At 41.8% G+C, this 18,205-nt stretch overlaps 1 protein-coding gene across 48 annotated transcripts in view; it reads left to right on the top strand.

Moving 5' to 3' along the window:
* Positions 1-18,205, top strand: part of ADD3 (adducin 3) — a 202,744-nt gene that overhangs the window by 83,049 nt on the left and 101,490 nt on the right. Inside the window, exon 3 of one of the 48 annotated variants that reach the window (XM_043552431.1) lies at positions 15,267-17,775. The exons of 46 other annotated variants lie outside the window; for them this stretch is intronic. The gene's annotated coding sequence lies outside the window, so the exon portion shown is untranslated. Of the gene's footprint in view, positions 1-15,266; positions 17,776-18,205 lie in introns of those variants that run through there. One more of the 48 variants, XM_043552440.1, reaches the window with a different exon arrangement.

The raw sequence follows: 18,205 nt of genomic DNA, 5'->3' as shown, positions 1-18,205 counted from the left end.
AATTCTTTTTTTGCATAATATAGCTCAATATTAGTTATTCTTTTTTGTCTGCTGCAGAGATAGTATCCGTAATCAAGTGAAGGAGTTCACTGTGGCCTTCTCCCTGGTTCATGGACGTGGTCAGAAAATTTAAGTCAGTTTCTCTTTTCTATAGTGTAGAGGCTGTTCCTTTGGGAGATTTCTCAAAGCTCCATTGTGAAATGCCTGTGAGAGAGACTAGATACTTTACATTGCTTAGAATTGCTGATAAATTGAAAATATAAATGGTTACTGAATCTTTGGGGCTATGAATGAAAAGCGGATAAGAATATCTTATAACAATTCAAGAGGAAAAACTAATGGTAACCTTCTGGGAGGAGAGGTGACCGTTACAATATAAGCAAATATAGGCTGTAATATTTGATATTCAAGCAAGTTTGAAAAGAGCTCTTAAAACTTACAGGAGATAGGCACCCTACTTATTAATGTGTTCCATACAATGGTAAATGAAATGAGAACTGTTCTGCAAGTATTGTAATGGAATAGGGTAGAGATCAACCTACTTTCTAAAATAAATTAGACAGGCAAACATCAGTATTCCCAAAGAGAATACTATCTGCAACTCCACAGCTAGTAGGTTCATACAAGGTGTTTAAACTTGACATTAGAGGAGAAAGGGTAGGGAATATCTTATTGATTGGGATAGCCAAAGGTAGATATAGGCAGGTCACTTGATAGTAGGGGGAATCTTTGACATGCTGCAGTGATAAAGGATAGACAAGGTCTCTGATAGCCTGAGCATGAAAAGTGAACATAGTATTTTTTTTCTTTATTCTGGTACGATAGGTTAGGGAGCCTAACAACTATAGGCATATTTGTGCCATCTCATTTTGATCTTTAACTTTTTTTTCTAATATTTATTTTCTTTAATGCTACTGGCTCATAGACTTTTCACAGTATTCATTTAGCACCTCACGAGAAGTAAATGATGTTTCAATATCTGAGGAGACTTAATAAAAGCGAGTCTGGAATCTAAACCCACTGAGGGTCTCTGAAGGCATGGACCAGATGGTCCTGTATCATAAAATGTAAGAGCAGAGTTCATTTGGGAGGCAAAATTGGCAATGTGCACCCCCCAAAAAGGCAAGGGGGTTTCTCCAGTTCATTCAATAAACCCAGTCCAGAATATCGCCTCTAATTTCAAATGTGGTGGGAGAGCAGATTGAGTCAACCTTTTGTCTTGTTCTGTTCTGTGTGGAACAGGCAATGAGCAAATTGCATAGCAAAGTGATAACACGGAAGATCATGTGGGCCTGTGTTGTCCAGATGTATTACCTGATTTCAGAAGGAATTGGCAAGAATTGGGACTAAACTGAGTATTGTCCATAGTTTCTCAACCCAATTCAACAGAATTCAATGTCTTACTATTTACATTCCACAAACTGCAATCTATCTTTCCTACACTCTTTCTTTCCTGATTTTTTTTTCTACAGTCCACAGAAAGGAGAATTCAACAGCCTTAAACTACCTTTGAAGCAATGTCAGTGAGCCCTTTGTCCAAAAGTCTCAGGAGTCTACTCTAGTTTATTATCCCAGTTATGTCACAGTGGTTACTTTCATTAGATTATAAACTTTTAGAGTGGTGAGTCTCATAATGTACCCTTGTATATAATCAAGCACACCTTGGAGCTTAATAAATGATGCTCCCAATTATAGATTTAAAATCGCTACATGAATCTCTTGTGAAGGAAAAGATGAAAATGGAGTTGGCGAGAACAATTGCCTAAGTATTTTCACAGTTCACCAATGCCAGAAAGTTCCTCTAGGCTGAATACTTTCTGTATGTGCTACTAGATTGGTGTACTCATGAGTTTCTGCAGATTTTTTGGTTGTACCCTGCCATTAGCATTTTTCTCCACCTTGAAGATCATAACAGAAAAGTATGGTTTCAGAGTAGCAGCTGTGTTAGTTTGCATTTGCAAAAAGAAAAGGAGTACTTGTGGCACCTTAGAGACTAACAAATTTATTTGAGCATAAGCTTTCGTGAGCTACAGCTCACTTCATCGGATGCATTCAGTGGAAAATACAGTGGGGAGATTTATATACATAGAGAACATGAAACAATGGGTCCTCCCTGCTCTCCTGCTGGTAATAGCTCACCTTAAGTGATCACTCTCCTTACAGTGTGTATGGTAACACCCATTGTTTCATGTTCTCTATGTATATAAATCTCCCCACTGTATTTTCCAATGAATGCATCCGATGAAGTGAGCTGTAGCTCACGAAAGCTTATGCTGAAATAAATTTTAGTCTCTAAGGTGCCACAAGTACTCCTTTTCTTTTAACAGAAAAGTAGTATGTGGTGGTATCACCATTGAGACAATGGACACCCTCCTTGCAAAGATGGCTGTCGTAGCTTGAGCGGAGCTCCTCCTTTTGGATGTATACCACACCACTCTGTTTGTATCCCAACACACTGGACACTGTGTTTTACATCTGTACAAAGTCCAGGCACTGCCCCTGGGTTTGGGTTAGTATGCACAGTCTCGGTGCAGATTTTCTTTGACACCCTCTTATGAAAGCTGAGACTCCATGGTTCGACTGCGTAGGCCCTGTAACTAGTGTCTACTTCCCCAGAATCCCTAGTCGTTTAAGCATACCCTGTCCCAAAGCTCTAACCTTATGGGCACTTCAATTTCCAATTGACCTCTTGAAGGTCATGTGATTGTTGAAGCAAACAGGCACAGACTTGAAAAAAAATTGATACAATTGTTCTTTAATGTAGATAGAGCAAGAGAGTTTGCAGATCTAGGTAATGTTGCAGAAATCTCCCATTTTATCCAAGCTGGTTAATTGGGATTCTTTTCCACCAGTAAAACTGGCAGTATGGGACACTTTGTGTGACTTAGTCTGATAATGAGTGAATTGGCCCTTTAAACAAAAGGAGGAATTTTAAAAATATGTTGATGTAATAAGACTCATCTTAGGAACATAGATGGTGAGCGGGAAGATGGATTCAGAGAAAGATAAAACCCTTTTTGTACTGCTACCTTTTGGTCAAGAGGATAGAGTATAAATCATCCATTTCTGGGTTGTTACCTCTGAAATGCCATTACAGATAATTCTTTTCTCACCATAGTTACACCCTGTGTTCATACAATTTCTTCATTGTAGTTTGAAAAGATGGAATTGTTACAATGCTGTAAGGACAAACTGTTTTTGTGGTGAGATCTTCTATGGAAAAGGAGACCAGTATTTTCACTTATTAGATTAGTTTCCTGTTCAGCTGAAGAAATTATTCTGTAACTTAGCCCATATTTGCTAGAATGATCACAGCCATATCCTGTGGTGTGCATGGAAATGATTTTATATCTCTCTTCCACCCACCCAGTTTTCTGTGCTGATTGTGCTAATGTGTTGAACTATATTATTTACTATAACAAACTATGTCAAAGGATTGGAGCTCTGCCCAGATGTAAGTGTAAACAGTAGTTAAATATTGGGTTGGAGACACAAATGAAATATAATTTGGGGTGTATATTGTGCAAAAATAAGACATTCATATACACTGTTGAAACAAAAGCAGTATAGGCATTGGTCCCATTTAACAGGTTAAAAATGCATTTCAACATTTCTCCATTATGTGCAATAAATAAGAAATGCCCCCTTTTTAAAAATACAACACTGACTAATGTGTAAACTGATTTTACTCCTTTAGAAATGTGAAAAATTGGAAAATGTATATTTTTGCACCCTCCATACCTCAATTTTATGTAGAAAGGAGGAAGCCTTTAATTAAACAACACATCAGAAAAGCTTCAGAGGAGACACTCGTTAATGTTTTTATTACCAATTGAAGGAGCCACTTTAGGTCACTTTTTAAAGAACCCACCAGTTTGATTCCCACCCTGATTCCAAACTCCTACTACAAGAGAGAGTGGGACTCCTCTAGCAAATGGCCTTCCTTCAAGGAGTGTCAGACGGAAAGGTTCAGGGAACAACAGGTCCAGGTTTGAGAACTCAATAGGGTGTTCCATTTTTAATATGACCAGTGTCCACTTGTTCCTCATAGCCAAAGCCTCTGTTCGAAAACAAGATGTATCCCCAGTGAGAGCAAGAATGGGGGAGGAGGAGGTTGCTAAGATGAAATGGTCCGAATGTGTTGTCCTGGAATCTTTTATGAGCTGCTTCAGTTGGGACTTACTGCACTGCTATGGGTACCCGAATGGCCCCACAGTATGCCAACATTTTTATGGCTGACTTAAAACAACGCTTCCTCAGCCCTCATCCCCTAATGCGCTCTTACTCTACTTATGCTACATGGATGACATCTTCATCATCTGGACCCATGAAAAAGAAGGAATTCCACCATGATTTCAACAATTTCCATCCCACCATCAACCTCAGCCTGGACCAGTCCACACAAGAGATCCACTTCCTGGACACTACAGTGCTAATAAGAGATGGCCACATAACCACCACCCTATACCGGAAACCTACTGACCGCTATACTTACCTACATGCCTCCTGTTTTCATCCAGACCACATCACACGATTCATTGTCTACAGCCAAGCTCTAAGATGCAACTGCATTTGCTCCAATCCCTCAGACAGAGACAGACACCCGCAAGATCTCGATCAAGCGTTTTTAAAACTACAATACCCACCTACTGAAGTGAAGAAACAGATTGACAGAGACAGAAGAATACCCAGAAGTCACCGACTCCAGGACAGGCCCAACAAAGAAAGTAACAAAATGCCACTAGCCATCACCTTAAGCCCCCAACTAAAACCTCTCTAGCGCATCATCAAGGATCTACAACCTATCCTGAAAGACGATCCCTCACTCTCACAGATCTTGGGAGACAGGCCAGTCCTCGCTTATAGACAGCCCCACAACGTGAAGCAAATACTCACCAGCAACCACACAACAAAAACACTAACCCAGGAACCTATCCTTGCAACAAAGCCTGTTGCCAACTCTGTCCACATATCTATTCAAGGGACACAGTCATAGGACCTAATCACATCAGCCACACCATAAGAGGCTCGTTCACCTGCACATCTACCAATGTGATATATGCCATCATGTGCCAACAATGCCCCTCTGCCATGTACATTGGTCAAACCGGACAATCTCTACGCAAAAGAATAAATGGACACAAATCAGACATCAAGAATTATAACATTCAAAAACCAGTCGGAGAACACTCCAATCTCTTTGGCCACTCAATTTCAGACCTAAAAGTCGCAATTCTCCAGCAAAAAAACTTCAGAAACAGACTCCAATGCGAAACTGCAGAATTGGAATTAATTTGCAGTCTGAACACCATTAAATTAGGCTTGACTAAAGACTGGGAGTGGACAGATCATTACACAAAGTAAAAACTATTTCCCCATGCTAGTTCTCTCCCCCCTACCCCCCACTGTTGTTCACACCTTCTTGTCAGCTGTTTGAAATGGGCCATCCTGATTATCCCTACAAAAGGTTTTTTTTTTTTTTTTTCCCGTGGGGTGATAATAGCCCACCTTAACTGATTGGTCTCATTATAGTTATTATGGCAACACCCATTTTTTCGTGTTCTCCGTGTGTATATATGTGTGTGTGTTTCTCTTCCTACTGTATTTTCCACTGCATTTATCCGATGAAGTGGGTTTTAGCCCATGAAAGCTTATGCCCAAATAAATTTGTTAGTCTCTAAGTTGCCACAAGTACTCCTCGTTTTTTGGGGGTTTTTTTGCTGAACCAGAAGAGTGATAGAAGAATGGGGTGCCTTCCTGTAGATTCTTGGAAGTAAGGAAGGGCTTCTCCAAAGGCAGGCAGCCTTTCAGGCAAGGAACTTGTCTTAGTTATACATCCCCATTCTTTTCCAGTATGTTCCCTTTGTGGTTGTAGGGTTTATAATTATAGATGATGAATTTGTGTCTGTAAGTGCTGTTTCACTAAACTGTAAGGGTGTTCTGACTTTTCTCCCTTACCTTGTGGAGGCATGTCTCATGGTTTTAAATTAATCAAACACTGATATTACTCTTCTTTCTAGCATCTGGAGAGTGTTGAAGAGTGTTTTTCCCCCTCCTCTTTCCAAAACTCTATCATGGACGCAGTTTTCTGGCAGCAGATAAACTTCCATATCACGTTCACGGTCAGATTCCTGGTCTGAGATAAAGCAGTTTCATGCTAGGCAAAAGGAGGAGGATGACAATGTAAAGCTTCTCATTGACCTGGGGGTGAGAAAAACTAGGCTGTTTCAAGATTGAATTATGCAGGCTTGAGCTGTGCTTGCTATAGTGGGGAAAAGTTCTGGATTTTCACCAGACAGAAAATTGAGGCTTTTTTCAGGTAAATACTAGTGGATTGTTCAAGGTTAGTAACACAGACGTGTGTTCTCTTATTCATTTAATTCTTAAATCATGAAGAGAAACTCTCAAGAAGCAAATATAAAGGATACCTTAGTTGCAGCAGTTCCTTGTTTACATCCTGAACATTAAGTTTCCAACCATTTCTAAATAACACTGCAATGTGTGTAGAAAATGCTGATTCAGAGCTCTAGGCTGGAGCACATTAACTTGTTAACGTGGCTGATTGCTTAATTTTGCCCTTTGGAGAAAATATTTAAATTTTAAATGTGTATTATGTTTAGCTAACATTATGATAATTATCTAAATTGGGTGAAAAATGGACCCACGTGTATTATTACCACACTATATTTTGATTTAAAAATTGCTTAGTGGTTTTACTGTCTGAGAAGCAATTATTTTATGTTTGATTACAGTACTTACAAAACAAATCTGTATCGGTAGAAAAGAAACTGCAACTTAATATGCAATTGCACAGTGCTATGATATTGGACTGGGGATTGTTTTTTCAACCTATAACCCAGTCTGGCTTATTCAGTCTTATTGACAGAATGTGGTGAATGAAAAATAATTGTTTAAAAAATTACTTTTTTCCAAGTTTTAGTCATAAGCCTTAAAGCTTTCTGTTAAACCGGCAGTTAGTCTGTATTCTTTAGCTTTTTTCCTCCATACCCATTGACATGCAGCTACTAGCAATGACCTCCTTAGCAAATGTTGATATTTAGAAAGGCAGTTTTACAAACATACAGCTTTTTGTGTTTCCTTTTGTCAAAACAGGTTTATCAGTAACAGTTATGCAATTTTCATAAAACGAGGATTTATGTTTTTACTACTGACCAATAGCTGTGTGTGGAGAAGTTTGTGTTTAACTACTAAAAGTGGAATTAGCTTAAATATTTGTTTTAGTTAAATATCTTGGCCTCTGAGCCTAAAATGATGTCATTTTTGTAAGCATTGTTCAGTAGATTAAGTCACTTACAGCTGGATGCCTCTCAGTTCTTGGTTTTCTGCAGCACTGGTTTATAGACTCTTTCTCTAGCTTTGTTTCAGTATTCCAGTGGTGTATTTATTCACTTTTTGCAGTAGAATAATATATCAATCATGTGTGGGGTGATACGGAGGATCTGGTGGTGTTGCAACGTATGATCTTAAGGCTGACTTAACTTTTTTTTTTTTAAGGAAAAAAGACACTAACCTATTACGTATTTCAGAAACACTTGAGTAAATGTGAGTATGATCACATATGCCTTGTCTACATTCCAGAATAGCCTCATTTCCACAATTAGTGGCCAGCAATCGTTGTTGCTGCTGCATCAATGCTGACCCTCAATATAGAAAAGAATGTGCAGGGGTTTGTGCTGATCAGCTCAGTTGCACTGTATTTGAAGTAAACTCTGATTGGCTTAATTGGTGTAAACCTCAGCTTGCCCTTGTTTATACTTCAGCGTTAACACTGGTGCAGCTACACAAATTGCTGGCTATTGAGTGCTTAATCAAGTCTAGTCCTAAGTTTTCCTTCAAGTGATTGTGCACGTATACATTCCCCTTCAGGTGTATGAGTGCCAAGTCCAACTGACTAGGAGATTTCTGCCAGCAGTACTACTAGGTGGCACGTGTCCCTCTGCTCTCCTAGTGCATTGAGCCAGTGTCATAAAACAGGCATCTCCACTACCTCCCTCTGTTCCTTCTCCCCACCTGTGGTGAAAGTCAGAGCTTCCCATAGCTGTTTGCTTCAGTTAGCCAATGTTTTATGAAAAACTTTATCTAGTTTAGATAGTTCTTAGTGTTTTAGTTAGTTTAGTGCTCTGTGTAGATATCTAGCGATTTACTAGTTTAAAAAAAACCCAAAAATCCAGCTTTCAAGCAGTGTGCTATGTTCAGGGCAGTTACCCCTGTCATGGACAGGCAAAACAGCTACGTAAACTACCTGGGGAAGAACATGTGAGGGACCAATATACAATTTGTACATTAATCCTTCCCTACTAGAACAAAAAAGCAGAGGGCCTACCACCTAAAAGTTCACCTAATAAAGGACACCTTGTATCCTGCATCAGAACTGGATCCTGAATGTGAAGTGACAGAAGGCGACTGATTCCAAACCAACAAAAAATGCCAGCTGAGGCACTGCTGGTGCTCTCAGTACAGTTGACGCACCCAACACCCTCGATGCAGACACTTCTGGCACTGCTGGTGTTTTTCCCATACCTGACGCATCAGTGTGATCAGTACCACTGAAGTCTTCAGTGTCGTCAGTGCAGTTGGCTTCAACACTGATAGTAGTGATTACCTCATTGGCTTTCAGATCTCCTTGTCCTATACTATATACATACCCGAGGGTGGCTCCCCATCAAAACCTTCACATATAGGAACAGCCCCTCTGTTTCCTGAGGAGGAATTCTAACTTTCCTCTTCAGACTTGGAACTTGAGGGGCACATGTCACCATCCTGATTTTTCAGATCAACTTATAGACATGACAGGGCACAGGTTGTAAGGACTTTGAATGATCTTCCTACACGGAAGCCACAAGATGGTACGCTACATTGTGGGGGACTCAACTGGAGAGTATCCCTCTTGCCATACTGGTCTTGGCCCATTCCAAAAGAGTTGAGATCTCCTATCAGAAGGAAGGTCCCCAGTCTCCAGGCCAAGAAACCTCTTACCAAACTCCACTGATTGTTTCCCTTCCCATGGGTTTGGACCCTATTGAGGATGGTGAGATACTGGAGGAACCCCTGGATGTCTGTCCACATAATTCTTCCTCTCCACATGAGGCTGTTCTCTGCAGGTGGACTTGGATGACTTTGAGATCTTCCAGAACCTAGTGAGAGGAGTTGCCACTTCTTTAGGAATACAGGTGGAGCTCATTCAAGAAAATCTGCATAATCACCTCAATATTTTACAAACCTCCACTCTAGGAAGGGTTGCCCTTCCCATTAATAATGCCCTGTTGGAGCTGGCAAGAACCCTGGTGGCAGACTCTAGCCTCTATACAACGTACAGCCAAGAGATCACACAGATGCTGCCAAGTCGCTCAATAGAATTTACATTATTTTTTCACACGTCCTCAACTCATTGGTGGCCACGGCTGCCAATGACCGCTCCCACCTATCACATCCCAGAGCCCCTCCTAAAGATACAGAGCTGAAGAGACTGGATATGTATGGCAGGAAAGCTTACCTCATAGGTACTCTGCAAATGAATGTGGCTAACTATCAAACTTTCCAAATACAGGGTTGTTAATTTTACAGCATTAGCAAAGCTTGCAGACAAACTGCCAGAGGCGTATAAGGAACAGCTTATTACTCTTGTCTGCAAAAGGCACCTTATGTCAAACACAACTGATTTGGCTTCATGGTCCATGGGTACTGTCATTGCCATGAGACATTCTTCTTGCCTGTAGGCACTAGCAAATTACAAGCAAGGACTTGCCACTTGAGGAGTCTAAGTTGTTCTCTCAAAAGACTGACCATGCGATGTATGCCCTGAAGGACTCCTGGGCAACTTTGAGATGTCTTGGGGTTTACATCCCAAGCTCAAAGAGGGGAAGCGTTTTAGACCTCAGCTGTCCTACAGATCACATGTTCATCAGAAATTCCAGGACTATACTAAGACAATATAGGCCTTCTTGATGTTGCAAGACCGCTTCGTCTTAAATCAGGCCCTTCTCACCAAACATTGACCACCTCTGAGCAGTCATTTTGAATGCCTCCTTGAGATCAGCATACTAAATCTCACTCCTTATCCCAGATTTTGGAATACCCATATCGCTCTTTTACAGTGTTTGGAATGAAATAACATTAGACAAGTGGGTGCTCAGCACTATAAAGGAGGGGTCATGTTATCCAGGACACCTCTCTTCCTTTCTCCAACCCACCTTACCTGTCCCTCTTTGGGGACCCACCTCACAAGACCATGTTGCTTATAGAAGTACAATATTTTCTGAAATTGGGAATGATAGAGGTTCCTGGCATCACAGAAGGAAAGGATTCTACTTCTGTTACTTCCAAATTAGCAAAGTCTGGTGGCCTATGTCCAATTTTTAGACCTCAGGAAGTTGAACTTAATTTAGCAGTTCAAGATGGTTACCCTTGTTTCCATTATCCCTTCCCTGGAGCGTGAAGATTGGTATGCTGCCCTTAATTTCCAAGATGCATGCTTCCATGTGACAATACATTCTGGCCACAAGAAGTACTGTTGCTTTATGGCAGGAGATATCTACTAACCATACACGGTGCTCCCCTATGGCCTGTTGTCAGCCCCAAGGGTCTTCACAAAATGCCTGGCGGTAGTAGTGGCCTACCTGCGCTGCCCAAGTGTCCACATTTTTCCTTACCTGGATGATTGGCTAATGTCAGAACCCAGTCTTTTTTTGATGAGTTTATATGTTTTGTTGATAAAAGTGATCGTGTTGATGTAATACTTAAACTTCTGTAAGGCTTTTGACTTAATACCACATGACATTTTGATTTTAAAAATAGAACAGTTAAAATTAATGTGACACTCATTAAATGGATTAAAAGCTGGCTATCGGATAGGTCTCATGATGTAACTAGAAATGGGGAATCATCATTAGGTGGTGAGTGTTTTTAGTGGGGTCCTGCGGGGATTGATTCTTGGCCCTCTCCTATTTAACATGTTTACTAATAACTTGGACAAAAACATAATCCATCGCTGAAAGTTTGCAAACACACAAACTGGAGGAGTGTTTAAGTAATGAAGAGGACAGGTCACTGATTCAGAGCAAACTTAGTGAGCAGAGCTCAAGCAAACAGTAGCCATATTAAAACTCATAAATGTATACTTCTAGAAACAAAGAATGTAGGACATACTTATGATGGACTCAATCTTGGGAAGTAGTGACTCTGAAAAAGATTTGGGGGTTCTGGTGGCTAATCACTGAAAATGAGCTCCCAGGGTGATGCTGTCGCCAAAAGGGCAAATGCAATCCTGGGATGCATAAGCAGGGGAATCTTGAGCAGGAGTAGAGAGGTTATTTTCCCTCTGTATTTGGCACTAGTGTGACTGCTGCTGGAATATTCTGGCCAGTTCTGGTATCAACAATTTAAGAAGGATGTTGCTAAAGTGAAGAGCCACAAGAATAATTAAAGTATTACAAACCATGCCTTACAATGATAGACTCAAGGAGCTTGATCTATTTTGCTTGACAAAGAGACAATTAAGCGGTGAATCAATTACAGTCTATAAGTACCTACATGAAGAACAAATATTTAATGATAGGCTCTTCAGTCTAGCAGAGAAAGGTATATAACAATGTCCAATGGCTGGAAGTTGAGGATTGACAAATTTACAGTGGAAATAAGGGGTAAATTTGTAACCATGAGAGCGATAAACTATTGGAACAACTTAGCCTTAGCAAGGGCTGTGGTGAATTTTCCATCACTGACAACTTTTAAATTGACGGATGTTTTTCTAAAAGATCTGCTCTCGGAATTATTTTGGGGAAGTTCTTTGGCTTGTGCTATATCGGAGATCAGACTAGATGGGCATTATAGTCCCCTCTGGCCTTATAGAATCTATGAAGTTTACAGCAGTATCTTCATTATCAGACAGCTGTTCTCTCATCTAGGCCTGAAACTGAATTTGGACAAAAAGTTACAGCCGACGCAGCGTATAACGTTCATAGGAGCAAACCTTGACACCATAACCACAATAGTTTATTTTCCAATGGACAGGTTTTAGTTCAGTCACTCTATCCGAAGGCCTGAAGTCCAACCCAATGACAACAGTTTGTTCCTATATATAGCTGTCAGGCCACATGGCCTCATGCAGGTACATAATTCCACATGCCAATCTTCACCTTCGCTGTCTATGGGCCTGGCTTTGTTTGGTCTATTGTCTGACCAGTCATCCTGTGGGCATGCTGGTTTGTGTACCTGCATGAGTGCTTCAGCCTCTGAACTGGTGGCTGAACCCTTGCAACATGCGCAAAGTGTCCCTTTTCTATCTCCAGAGCCAAGCTATGACTCTGGTTACAGATGTGTCTACCAAAGGCTGGGTAGCCCACCTCTGCTGCCTTTCTGCACAAGCTCTGTGGTCACCCCAGGATGTCTCACTGCACATAAACAGGTTTGAGTTCCATGCACTTCATCAGGCCTGTGAGCTGTTTGTCTCCCATCAACAACCAGGTTGTGCAAGTCCTTACAGACAATACCATTGCCAAATTTTATCTCCACAAGCAGGGGAATGCAAGATCAACTCAGCTGTATCGGGAGGCTGTTCATCTGTGGAACCTATGCATAAGAAACAAAGTTGCTCTGAGAGCTTTCCATTTTCCAGAAGTGAGGGACACCATTGCAGATTCCCTCAGCAGGAATTTTACAGACCACCATGAGTGGTCAATCGGGACATCCTCCTCCAGATCTTCTATCAGTTGGGTTACCCAGAAATAGACTTTGTTTGCTACCAACCTGAACAACAAATGCAAGATGTTTTGCTCCAGGGCAGACCGCATTCCGAGTTAGTTAACAGATGAATTTTTCCTCTCATATTCCGTTTGGCTCATTGGACCTGGAGTCTAACAGTCTTCAGGGTGCAGTGCAAGACAAATTTGTTTGGTGTAACATTTTAGTGTGTTGTTTGGTTGTCCTTATTTTATTGAATTTAATGTTTCTTTGACTCTAAACGAGTGCCTCACTGCTATGGTGACAGATGTTTACAAAATAAATAAAATAGTCTGTTTGAGGTCCCAAATCATTTACAATATGCACAAGCTTTAAAATTACAAAAATACATTTTAAAGGCCTTTTACCATCTGTAACAGGTTGTGCGCACCACCACGGTGCCTCCTGCTGGCTGCTCTGGGAATTAGCTCTGTAAGGCTCTGGAGTGCCCTTTGCAGGTGGTGTCTCACCCATTGTCTGCTCTGCAGTTTCCTCTGTCTCGGGGGGCCTGTGTCACTCCCGGACCTCAGCGTCTACTTCAGGGCACAGCCCTGCGGCTTTGCCCCAACTCTGTTGTCTCCCCCATTCCAGGGAAACTGGCAGTCCTTTGCCCAGCTTCTCGCTGCAGTGGCGAGCTAGAGTCCATAGTCCAGCCCCTTGCTCAGGGCAAGCTGCAGTCCTTTGACTCAAGCCTGCACTCAGGTGGAGCTGCAAATAGTCAGTTAGGCTAGACTCTGGTTCAGAGCGGGTCAGTAAGCAAGGTCTCTCCGCTCCACCTGTACTCAGGTGGGGCTGCAAATAGTTAACGAGCCCAGGCTCTGGTTCAGAGCTGGGCAGGAAACAGTACTCAGATTGGGCCTGTACCCATAGTCAGTTACCTCAGGCTTTCCTTCAGCTAGCCTGAGGGAGGGGGAGATTGCCACCCACTACTTGGGTGGAAGGGGGAACTGCAGGCCCTCCCACTCCACTGCGTCCTGGCCCAGGGCCCTAAAGGTGGCGGAGGGGTCTGCCACCTCATCAGCGGGGATCCAAGCTGCAACACACTGACTCACCCTCTGCCAGTGTTGCAGCCCAACAGGGGTCTACTACCCCTGGGCCACTTTCACACTCCCCCTCTAATGGTACCCGCTGGTCCGGTGAGGTAAGGTGATCTGCAGGGGCCTCAGTTGCCAGCAGAAGCTCGTCCGGGTGACCCAGGCCAGTGGTCTGCTTCCCCCAGGATCAGGTCAGTCCAGGGTCCAGGAGGTCCGGGCCAGTCGCCTGCACTCCATGGGCCTGTTGCCATCTCCCAGTGCGAGAGCTCAGAGGAAACATCTGTCTCCTCCAGGGGCTGGCTGCCCACTGAGCTTCCAGGTCCCGCCTTTATATTCCTAGCCCTGCCCCTTCGCTTCTGGGAGGGCAGAGATAGGGGATAGGGTTCTGCCCACAAGGGGGTGGAGCGACCCTCTTCCTCTGTGTCTGGGGAGGGCCAGTCTACCTCACTACACCATCCCAAACCAAATTTCTGTTTTTCCTGCACTACTAGTGACCTCACTACATTAAAGCAGGGATTAGCATTCTGTATTATGCTTAAGGTGTTAGAGTCACTATCAGCTCTTTCAGAGGGGAAATCAGGAGGAACTGATTTTCATATACTTGGTTGTAAATGTTTTTGCATTTAAGTCTTTGTGTCCCGTTGATCTTGGCTCTTGCACAATTTTTAAAATGTTAAGTGTTTCATATCACTGTTCTGTAGATGAAAACAGCAGCTGCAAACACTTTGAGAAAGTTATGTAGGATACATATGCAAATTTTATAGTTAATCGCTGCCTTTTAACTTTTAGTCTTGCTGTCTTTGCAGGAGCAGAGCTCTATAAGGCTGTACATAAATAGAGGCTATAAATTCGTGGTGGTGGTTTAAAAATTCTCTGCAACAGAGTTGTGGATTGACACTTAAAACCCAGAGTATATTTTCCAGTATCTTGTAATGGTTTAAAATTTATGTCCTATATTGGGGTCTCTGATAGTTTCTTCTTAAATACATGTACAACAACTGTTAAAATAATATTGCATTTGTCTTAAAGTGATAGAAATATAATTCAGAGTAGCAGCCGTGTTAGTCTGTATCCGCAAAAAGAAAAGGAGTACTTGTGGCACCTTAGAGACTAACAGATTTAAATTTGTTAGTCTCTAAGGTGCCACAAGTACTCAGTTTCTTTTTTAGAAATAGAATTAATGCTGAAGCTGTTTCTCAGTTTTTATTTTGTCCACAGCCAGTATTGTAGTTAAGATGCTGAACAATCTGACCTGTTCTTAGGTCCCCTGATGTGGGAAAAGATCAGTTACAATATCTGCTCTCACTGAGGCAATTGTAATTGCATGCTTAACCCTGAATTCTCTAGTTCTTTTTTCCAGTTTTTCAGCCCCTTAATATTATTTTATTATAGTTCTTTGAATATGTTTTGGGGTTTATAATGTGAACAGAAACTGAACAACTTTCACAGGCTTTAAAACAAACTACAAAGTTTCTATTTTTGTTCCCCTTCCAGTGTCCTCTTTCCATGTGCGCAGAGTTTCCATTTGACTTGATTACTTGTAACTGAGGATCAAATTGGATAAGTAGCATTTGCTTTCTATACCATAATGTGTCCATGTGCCCTAGAAGCCATGTAATGCAAAGCGCATATTTAGAAGCAAATACAAACTGTCATTAAAGTGCGTATTTAGAGACTGCAGGAGTGCACCACATTTGATGGCTTCTTCAGAGCAATTATGAGCTACCTGCCAGTCTTTTGGGGTTTTTTAAAAAGATATTTCTCCTAAAAGGGGATTGTTTAACGCTGTAGATCAGCAGTTCCCCAGATGTGGTCCACAAAATACTTGTTAGTAGACAGCTTGCTGGTTACGTGTTGCTGTATTTTCTATATAAGTGGTTGATGTAGTTACTGGAGGCTGTGTGTTCAGTCGCTTATGGCAGAAAAATGATTTTAGGAAGTAAAAAGAAGTCTTTTAGACAATCTCTCCAAGATGTAGTCCATCCTATGAAAATATTGTGACTTACTACTGTAGACCATAGTGGTTTCCGTGGGCACAACAGCTCTAATCATTTACTATGTGGGGAGGTTTATCACATAGATATGCAAGACCATAGCGGTTACTTTGGAGCAGTTAGTGTGCCGTTGTGCTGTCATATATTCACTGAGACTATGTATTATAATGTCCTGTTAGCTGGGTGTCTTTCTCTTATTTAAAATTATATTCTAAAATTCATATGACAAGGTGTATCTGACATTTCAAGTTTATTCTCTTAATCTTTAGGGGATATACTTAGTGTTGACTGTAGTTATTCACTAATTAGCCAGGATGTGGACCATAAACAATCTTGTATTTAATTAAGATGGAATGTCTGTAATTAAAATAGACTAAAAGAAATAGTTGCCTAAAATGAATTGTATTACTCTATATGGGTGTACTTGTCTTCCCCAGCCCACATCCAGGATCAATTCTTCCATAAGCTCCAAAGTGACATGCTATTGCTACAGCTTTGATGTAGGAGATTTTAGCTAATAATTCACCATATCGCACTTGGTCAGTATTAGTGAAGAGTGTGACGTGGTTAGTATGTAGACCCAAATAATTAACCTTTCTGCCAAGTTTAAACTTTCTAGGGGCTTCACCCATGATGACATGTTGCATCTGGAGTATGACTTCTTTGAGCTCTCTGAGTGAGGCTGCCAGATAAACGTTCAACAGCAGTTTAAGACCTGTAGTATTCCAAATAAAATGAATAAAGCACGAGTCTTTCTCTTCCCACTGTAAAAATTCTCAGAACAAAGATGATCCAAAAGTAAACTGAGCCTAACTTTATCCAGTGTGGTCATAGTTTATAGGGTCTTTGTGAGGTGGCTTCCTAATAAATTCAACATACTACTTCAAGATTGTGTCTAGGTTAAATAAAACATTTGGGTTAGGATGTTGTAATTTGTTTTTCTCCACTTGAGAGATTATAATTATGGAATGAAAGAAGATAAGATCTGTTTATGTGAAATACAAGACTTCAGCAATGAAGAAAAGAACAGCTGAAGAAAGTAAGAGCTGGCCTTATATCCAGTCCCGTGTACTTTTATTTACGCAGTATCTTTCCTCAAAAGATCGATAAGGCTATTTGCTAGGAGTTTTTTTAAAGTTAGTTATCTTACTAAACGGCTGGAAATTGTATTTCATTAATGTATATGAAGCAGGATATACCAATAGCATACAAAGAAATTATAACAAGGAAAGAATATATAGAAGAGAAGGACTGTTTTAAGATATCAGGTTTTTCATTGGCAAAAGACATGTTTGACCAAAATCATCCACTAGGCTTCAGTGGAGTTACACTCTGGATCAACTTAGCCCTTTCCCTTACTATATAGAATACAAGATATACACACTTGTAACTAAAGAATGTGCTACTTTGAAGCAAAGAGATTTGTAGATGGATATTCTGGGTTGGCATACTTTCTAAACAATACAGAATGCCTTGCGCGTTCAATGAAATGTGTGTATTCATAAATATGGGGTCTGATTGAGTATTTTCCATGAATCATGTAGCTAGAACCAAAAAGACCTAGCTATGATTAAGGCTACATTTTAGTCATGGGTATTTTTAGTAAAAGTCAGGGACAGATCACAGGCAGTAAACAAAAATGTACGGCCCGTGACAAGTCCGTGACTTGTACTATATACCCCTAACTAAATCTTGGGTGGGGGTGTGGCCCAGAGGTGCCACGGGTGCTCTGGGGGGGCCAGTGGTGCGCAGCCCGGGATCCCTGCTGGGGGGTTTGGCGGGGCCGGCAGGCTCCCTACCCAGCTTCTTGCGGCTCTTCCCCCCCCCCCCCCCGAAGGAGGCGTGGCCAGATGGCTCTGCATGCTGTCTCTGCCCTGAGCACCAGGTCTGCAGCCCCCATTGGCCAGGAACTGCAGCCAATGGGATCTGCGGGGGCAGTGCCTGCGCGCGGAGCCATCAGCTAGGAGCTGAGGGAGAGACGTGTCACCGCTTCCGGGGAGACCCCTGAGGTAAGCGCTGCCCGGAGCCCCCAACACCCTCCCACACCCAAACTCCTGCTGCTACTGGGGGAGGCAGGCATGGTGGCCCGAGACTGCCCCAGCAGCAGCTGGTGTGGCTGGCCCAGGGGCTGCCTGAACTGCTCAGGTGGCCCCCGGGCCAGCCACACCAGCCGCTGCAGAAATCACTGGAGGTCCTGGAAAGTCACAGAATCCATGACCTCCGTGACAAAACTATGATATAGTTAAAAGGAGCTGTGCTTAAACATAGTTTCAGTCCATATCTAAACTTAATTGTAATGTGTGTGTCAAATTTTAACATATGGACTAGCCAGTAATTTAAACAAGATTTTTATTTCTTCATATGCCATGGGAGATATAAGTGGCATTTAAGTGTTGCATAGGCCTTGAATGGGCTCTCTGCATAGGGAAGAATTTCACG

This window comes from Chelonia mydas, chromosome 7 (assembly GCF_015237465.2).
Source record: "Chelonia mydas isolate rCheMyd1 chromosome 7, rCheMyd1.pri.v2, whole genome shotgun sequence".
Taxonomy (NCBI): domain Eukaryota; kingdom Metazoa; phylum Chordata; order Testudines; family Cheloniidae; genus Chelonia; species Chelonia mydas.
The sequence above is the reverse complement of the archived record's forward strand: the minus strand, read 5'-3'. Positions and strand labels throughout refer to the sequence as shown.